The sequence below is a fragment of the Anas acuta genome, chromosome 16, assembly GCF_963932015.1.
Source record: "Anas acuta chromosome 16, bAnaAcu1.1, whole genome shotgun sequence".
NCBI classification, from domain to species: domain Eukaryota; kingdom Metazoa; phylum Chordata; class Aves; order Anseriformes; family Anatidae; genus Anas; species Anas acuta.
Window position 1 is genome coordinate 13,773,444 of NC_088994.1, and position 8,340 is coordinate 13,781,783.

Genomic DNA, 8,340 nt, shown 5'->3' on the forward strand with positions numbered 1-8,340 from the left:
GAAACGTCTGTGCTCATGTTTTGCTAACCTAATTAGGCAAAAAAAACATCATTAATGCTCTGCGTGTCTAATTGATTAACATTCCCACTAAGCACAAGGTTGCTCTCATTAGCAGGGCTTCGTTGTCTGTGAACGCTGCTTTGCCTGAAGTTGCAAATATGTTGTGTTATCCAGCAGGCATGTCTCGTTTCTGCCTTTATAAAATACTTAGCATTTTTACCTGACTCTTAGTGATGAAGGGAACAGGAGGAGGTAGGAGAAAAGCCCTACATATGGAACAAGCAAAGAGTCTTGGAAAGTGTGGGTTTGCTACTTCTTGTGTCTCATTAGCAGTAAAAGAGAGTGAGATTTTTTTTCCTATCCCATAATAACTGTAAATTTTCCCTTCTGCATGGGAAAAAAAAGTAAAATCTTTGAAGATTTAATGAGCTGAAAACCTGGAAACACACAACTCATTTTTATCAAAATTAATCACATTTCTGCATTATTTTTTTTTTCAGTTTTATATATATATTTTAGCAGTTGATAAGATGTTAAATGTGAGAATGTGAGATTTATTGTTTGCTGAAGTCTAAGACACCAGTGCCTGCAGAGCCGCCCTGCCCTTCTCTATGCTGGGCAAGCAGGGGTATTCCCAAGGCATGACTCATCTCGGGCAAAGGCTGGCATCAGAATGAATTTCTGCCTTAGGTTGACATGACCAGTGTCCCAGGAATGCTCTTACGCATTCATTTATTTGTTTTACTATGTATGAAGATGACTGATTCAGATGCAGATTTGCATAACATCACAGGGGTGTTATTTTGATTTGAAATGCTCCCAGACATTTCACAGTGCTGTCCAGTGCCTGCTCTGTTTTGGAGTGCAGAACACTGATCCCATCCCATCCCATCCCATCCCATCCCATCCCATCCCATCCCATGGATTATTTGGAGCCATCTCTGCCTTGCACGTGCCTGCTCCCTGCTCACAGCTGAGCTGCTACTAGGGCAGACTGTTATCAGACAGATTAATCAGACTGATGCCATCGCTGCCTGATAATAAACCCAGCTTTCCTTATGCGATTTCTTTTCCCTCCTCATTTTCCCAGGCAGAGGGGAGCTGGCCAGTCCCCAACTGCTCCTCGCTACCAGCACTGTGCTGGCCCCTGCCTCTCCTGGGGCCACATTATTTGGTGAACCCCAAATAAGAAATTGCCCAGCTCCAGAACTGCGCAAATAAAAGCCCAGAGTGAAGCCAGCAATGGGAGAAGCCCCATAACTGAGCACAGGCACTGCCTTCACAGTCTGAGCATCATCTTTAGGTTCATCACCGGGAATGGTGGCAAATCCCATATGAGTGTGGGTCACACTGGGGCAGTGACAAGGAAGCAGCACAGGGGATGTGTGCTGCAAGTTCCTCTTGCAGCCAGGCCCTCTTCAGGATGTGAGAAATGGGTTTGTTCCTCAGGAATGTACGCTGAGAAGGATTTGCAAAGCAGAGTAATTCAATCAGTTGAGTTGTATGCTCACTTCCTGCGTAATTGCTGTTGAATTTTGTTTGTGTTTCATTGAGGAAAAAGAGTTCCTCCAAGACATATTTGCAAATAATTGTATTTACAGAATTATTTTTGCATTCATCAGCTAAGGGGAAGCAGTGGGAAAGGCACCAGGGCTTGGTACATTCTGATCTGACTCACAGATAAACTGCTCAATGGATCCATTTCCTAGACCGCTGCTATTTTAGTTTGACATTTGTTTATTTTTTTGCTTTCATTTTGCACATTTCCTCTTCGGCACCCGCCTTGCTGGCATCACCGGCACTGTTCATTGCTGTGGGACAGAGAAACCAAGGGCTCAATGGGTTAAAGAGAGACCCTGCTGCAAGCTACCCCATCCCAGGAGGCAGCTGCATGGGCATTGAGGTTTCCTTTTTATTTTTCGGACACCTTGCTTCCAACGTGATGGAGCTGCTACAGATTTGGGGGTTCCTGCCTGCATCGATGTCAGCTTTGGTTTTTAAACAAACCCCATCGTAGCTTATCCTACATGGCTTCACAGCAAATCCTCTACCACTTGAGAGATTGAGTTACTGGCTTTCATGGAATTCTTATTAAAACCCTGTAGCTGGATTAATAACGGGTCTGAGCAGCTTACAGCCCACAGCACCCAGAGCGAGGAGTTCCCCCCCCGAGCCCCTTCCCAAGCATCTGCCCCATGCACACTGCAAAGGGGGTGATGAGGGCTCACCCTCACCTCCTTGAAATCCCTGAGAGAAGAAAGACAGGAGGTGTTCATCATCCCTGGTTCTGTTCAGCATCAGGAATAATTACCATGACAGCATGATGAGCGCTGTGCTCCATTAAGCAAGCCTTGGGGCCGTGGTCCCACGAGGTCCTGGGTGTCCCATAGGTCTTCTGTCACGTCTTCCATCCCTTTTGGGGACATTTCAGATACCATGGGGCAGGAGAGTCCAAAGCAACATGTTGTACATTCAGGCACCTGGATCCTTCCCCGAATGCCAGCCTCTTGTGGAAATTTCACCGTGCAGAAATCCTCCTTCCTTTCCTTCTGGCATTAGGGTTTTGCCTCTTATTGTGTATTGCAAGAAACATGAGCAGGAATATGCATACGCACATATAACGGAACAAAGAAAAATCTGAAAATGGAAGATCAAGTCATGAATTGAAGTAAATGGAAATGTAATTACTGTAGAAACCAACTGAGAGCATGCAAATGCTAAAATGGATTAAGCAGGAAGCGCTCACTGAGCATTACCACATTTGCCTCTGTAATATCCTGTTTATATAGATAAATCTAAACACAATACATAGTTTTAAACAAGCAAAACTTAGCCCACACACACCATGCCAAGTGATTTGATTCAGGATTCTCTTAACGTGTCAGAGGTAATTAAAGCTCCTAAGCAGCTGTTTGAAGAATTGAAAACGCATCCTTTCCTACCTGCAGCTGATCGAAAGCTAGAATTGAAAGCAGGCAATTTATAAGACACGAGGGAGAGATCATTCATGCTAACCTTTTCCCTGTGCACTGCTCTGACAGCAGTAATGTTACCGGCTTTCCTTGCCTTTCTCTGCTCTCCAGAACTCCCCATCTCACAGCCTAAAGGGGTTGGATTTTTTTTTATTTTTTTATTTTTACAAAGATAAAGCTTGAAGTGTGGGTAGTGCACTTGCTGACATCTCTGTAGGTAAAAGCATTTCATGCAGCTTCCCATAGCCCTATTTAATATAGCCATTGGCAGTAGGAAGCCTAGAACTGCACCCAGTGCTAGCCCACAGCTAACTGGGTGTTAAGAAGCTGGGTGCTGACAGAGAATGGGCCCAGGGTGCCATCACCTGAGCTTTGGAAAGGGTCAAAGTGAGATCATAGCTAAATTTTGTCTTAATATAACATAAAGACCAAGTATATTAAGATAAAAATCTGCAGCAGACACAATCACTGTCAAACCTTGACAGGTTCAGATATGAATTCAGATCAGATTATGCAGACATTTGTGCTTTTGCTTGATTTTAAGAGCACAAGGTCTGAACTGAAACACTGCCTTTTTAAAAGGCAGCATGAGAAAGAGACACAGTTAACACAAGCCATTCCTCTAGGCCAATAACACATTTGGAAAATGGGCTTAATTTTACTGACTTGGGTTTTTAAGCACTATCCCAGCTGAAGAAGCTGCCAGATACCAGGAAAACAAACAAACAAACCAAACCATACATTCTTAAGTTCCTGTTCATCACATGCTGCTCTTCTCCTAAATAATGCCCTTTGCTGGATAAACCTCAGATAATGTTCTAGAAAGAACAAAGAAAGAAAGAACTAAATATTTAGGGGATCCTTTAACTGCAGAGAAGAGGGGAGAATTCCCACATCCCATGCCTTTTGACAGCACCTCTGGGGTTCCTGGTGGCACTTGTCTCGCTGCCATCACACCTGGCCCTGCAAAGGTTTTCCCGGGTGTTTGCGTGCAGCTCTGCGAGCTGTGTTCTCACCTGCTAATTTGGGAAATATCATCTCTGTAATTAGAAGGAGAAAAAAAACATGGAAAGAAAGGAAGTCCTGGGGTGTGAAGGGAAAATGATGGGGCTTGTTTGTCATTTCGCATTGTTTTCTCTATCTGATCAGTGGTTACAGTAAATAAACACACACGTACATAAATTCCAATAGTCTAGCTTTTTGCAAAGCATACCCTCCATAGACAGAATATTAAAAACATCATCATTTGATGCTGTAAGTGGCAGAAAACTCTTTGACATTTTTCATTGTGAATATCAAGATTGTTTTCTTGCCACTGCAAATCCCCGAGGATATATTATGCTTGGTTATCTCTGTTCAACACATTTCACAGGGGGACATGTTATAAGCGAGGCAAGATTGACAAAACTAAAAATTCACTTGAGTATGGAAAGCAAATCTATTTCTTGTTTGGCAGGCTCTGGCAACTGATACTTAGACAGCTCTTCATGCATATCATACACACACACGGCACTTCAATTGAGAAAAGAGCTGCCTCGCAGTCTGGAGGAGAAGCAGACACTTCGCATTACCCGTCTGATCGTGGATTATCAGACCTAAAGTTATGCAAAAGCTGCTGAAGTGCATTTCAGGCTGGGAAGGCAGCGCTGCCTTTGGGAACCCACTGCCTGGTTTGTTTGGAGATGTGTTGGTGCCGATGTCCCACTCCTGACCCTGCTGTGATGGGAGCTCCTGCTGGTTCAGAGAGTCGATTTTTGCACCATTTCTGAGCAAAATCTTCCTCCACCAGGCATGGGAGCTGAGAGAGCTAAAGCTTACTGCAGCACTTCATTCTGGTGCAGATTTGCCTTAAGCAGAAAAGGAAAATCAAACAAAAAATCAATCAAAAGCTGGGTAAGAGGAACTAGCTCGTGGCATGGGATGAATGCTTCCAGGACAGCTGGTGGGTTTTCATTTTGTGTTCTCCATGGAGGGATGTGCTGGCAGCAGCCACTCACTTCATCAGGACCCAAATTTACAGAAAACTGGCTGGGGCCCTGCACCCCATTCATCCAAAGCTCCTGGATCTGGTGGGTGGAGATCCCAGTGCTTTGCACTGAGTGAATCACAGGCACAGTGTGCGCTTCGTTAGAAGGCCTCCTCATAAGTTATTAATTATTATTTAGACTCAATACCAGACAGCAAAATTTAATCAGCCAGCATTGTGAAATAGCAGTGAGGGAAAACTCTAGCGAGCAGCAACAAATTACCAGAGGCATTATGAAATTGTCCCTGTGGCTTTAGCTGCTCATTTTGCCTTATTTGTTGGCACTTAGTTTTTATTTCTGCTTTATTCCACCAGCACCCCACTTGCTGATTGCTGTGCCTTGGGCTGGGGCATTGCCTTTGAGATGTCGTGAGTGGTGGCACACAGGGAGGAGAAAAGGAATCAGGATATTTTGCTGAAGGAGGCGCTGACTGCATTGTGTTCACCCACAAAGCCAGCTCATGTGGTCCCTGAACACATAAAAAGTGTGGCACTCAAAGCAACCTGGTCAAAAAGAGCTACATGAATTATAAGGTAAGAAAAGTATTCTCCTTTTGATCATGTCAGTTAAAACTGGCAGAATTTGGCTGCCTGTTAACCTGCTTTCAAGGCTCCTTTTACTTGTCAATAACACCATTGTGTTTGAGATCATCTTTCACAGTTCCTCAGCCTTTTTCCTTTTTCTTGCTCCTGCTGTCATGGAGAGAGCCCTTTAAACTGAAGTGGTGATTAATTACCATCATTGCTGAGAGCTGCTGAATTTCCACCCCGAACTCCACAGCTGCTGTGTTTAGGGAGCACAGCAGCGGGGACCACCCGGCTCCTCTCACTTGCCTTTTGAAGGTGACCTTTAGATTAAAGTTGGAAGCACCCAAAGAGGATTACCCCGTCTGAGATGCCAGCTCCGAAGGGTGATCACAGCAGATGTACGGGCACGGGATAAACAGAAGATCACCACTAAGCTGGCAGCAGAGAGCAGAGAGCACTGAGGGCCTGCCGGGAGAGCGACTGCCCCGGGAGGGAAAGCTCTGCAGCCAGGTCTTGATTGCCACTATCCTAACCAGAGCAAAACTAGGAGAAATCATGGGATAAACTGAGCTTCTGGATCTCCTGTGGAGCTCACGGGGATTGCAATTGTGGGGGAAAAGCCTGTTTTTTCTGGTGTGTTCAGAAAAAAAAGCGAAGCCCCAAGAACTATGTTCGAACTTCATTGCTATTAATGTAAATGGAAGCAATCACTTGTGCTGTGGGGATTTGTCTGAATCACCAGCAAGAAGAAAAGGGAAAATGTTCTAGTAATTGCTTTTACCAGCTTGTGGCTATTGACAGCACTCTCTGAGGCAATATGCAGTGTCTGAGAGCTTTGTGATCCTTTACCTGAGTTGTCTGTTTGGTTAAAATTGGAAATCTTCCCCTCTCATTTGACTGACCACCTGTGTAGGCAGCAAAGCCATATACTTTTTAATACCTGTTGGTAACCATCATAACAAAAGTCCCAAGCCCTCCAGAAAGCTGCTTCATTTGTCTTTTTAAAATGGATGGACCCATTAATTTCTCCCAAGACTCGGGAAAATCTTCGTGCACACAAACTTAGGGCTGGTTCTCAATATCCATGCCAAGTGGCAATGCATCTCTGTGATATAAGGAGAAGAAGGGTAGAAAATCACCCTGAACCTGAAAGGAAATGAATTAGTTTATTGCTTCCCCTACTCCCTAACTCCATAATCTGATGGAATTAGGAAAGAAGGTTCAAAAACCAGGAGAATGGATTTTTTTCCCCAAAAGCCCTGGGTACCCCAGAGCTGCTAGTGCACATCTCCATCTTTGCGGAGGATCTTACGTGACAATTGATGCTACCGCAGCTGAGCAGATGCAGAGGAGCAGTGCCATATGTTTTAATGGGTTATGGTTCCTGGGGGATTACTGCAATCATTCTCCTACGGACAGCAGCCCTTGTTAGGAAAGATAACAGAGGCTGAGGCAAAACATGTGTCTTGACAGGGGATGAGTTTGCAGTTGTAACAAGGGGGTGTGTAAGGACTCCGTGGCTGCCTGGAAGAGGTGCCAGGGTTTCCTCAGTGGCTTGGCCCCTCTTCCTTTCTCTGATCCGCTCTTGGAAGGGCTCCATCCTGCAGCTTCATCTGCTTGGCTTCCTTCAGCGAGAGCTCTGCTGCGCTAGCGCTCGTTCACACACAGCCTTCTGCTCCACTTTCTGCTAATTAAGCACTGCAGTTTTGTTGCCAGCCACCTGGTGCCTTTGTTAAAAAAAAAAAAAAAGAAAAAAAGAGTAAATCTAAAACTGTTCTCATTTCATTTCTAGGGATAAAAATTAACTTTTTCATGTGTAAAATCATGAATATGCAGGAAATTCAGCAACCCTGTATCAAACATAGTGAGCTTGGGCTCACTGACCCCAGAAGAAGGGAGGCATCAGGTGCCTTATCTTAAATGAAACCTGATTCCCAAAAAAAAGAAATTCCTGTTCACAAATCCCTTTTCTTGTGCCCTAACCATTGTGTAGTCCATGGCCTTTCCCATGATCTGTATCATGCCCTTAAGCTCTCACTTGCATTTGCACTAAATGAATGAAACCATTCCTGTTAGTGCAAGATGGGCTCAGTATCCCGTACCAAACAGGAGATTTTGTGAATATTTCATCATGTCCTGGCTGAGGCCAAACAGAGGAACCATGAAAAGTCATGAAGCATGTGCTCTATCAAGCAGGAGGTGATGGAAAGCAGGCATGTGAGGCTCTGCTGGCGGCTGGACTTGTGTTGTGGTGAGGGAGTGCTGCAGCTCTGGTACCAAGATGGGCCATCTGTGGTCCTGGGGGGAAGGAGTGATGGAAAACAGAGCTGAATCACCCCATCCATCAGGACATAGAGACACTTTACATGTATTGCGAGTCTCATGCATGCTTATGTTTGGTAGCCCACACATTTTATATTATTCATGGCTAGAAGCTATAGCTATTTGGCTGAAGAAAACTTTGTGGATGAATCCTGCTTTGGTTTACACTCTGTGGATAGCAGTGCCACGCTATTGTCTTCACTTGAGTAACAGAGATCTGAATGAGGCCAATGTATTTTGCATGCTGGAATGACATGTGCTTATGGAGACTGTCAAAGCACATGTGGGAAGCAGTGGTGGAATTGGGACATTAGCAAGGCACTGGAGAAACATTAGATGATACCATGTCTCCAGGGCCACAGGGTTCTTAAACCACTACTCCAAGCCAAGCCAATACCAATTGCATCTTGTAATTCTTTGGTTTTGGGGGAAAATTTGTGCTTAAAAACCTGCAGGACCTACCCAACCCCTTTTGAACCACAAGGACTTTCA

At 44.7% G+C, this 8,340-nt stretch overlaps 1 long non-coding RNA gene across 1 annotated transcript; it reads right to left on the bottom strand.

Moving 5' to 3' along the window:
* Positions 1-589: 589 nt before the first annotated feature.
* LOC137865687 (uncharacterized) lies at positions 590-3,336 on the bottom strand. The gene is made up of 2 exons (XR_011102041.1): positions 2,235-3,336; positions 590-1,811 (listed from the first exon to the last, which is right to left on the bottom strand). It is a non-coding gene; the product is annotated as an uncharacterized lncRNA (long non-coding RNA).
* Between the last annotated feature and the right edge of the window lie 5,004 nt (positions 3,337-8,340).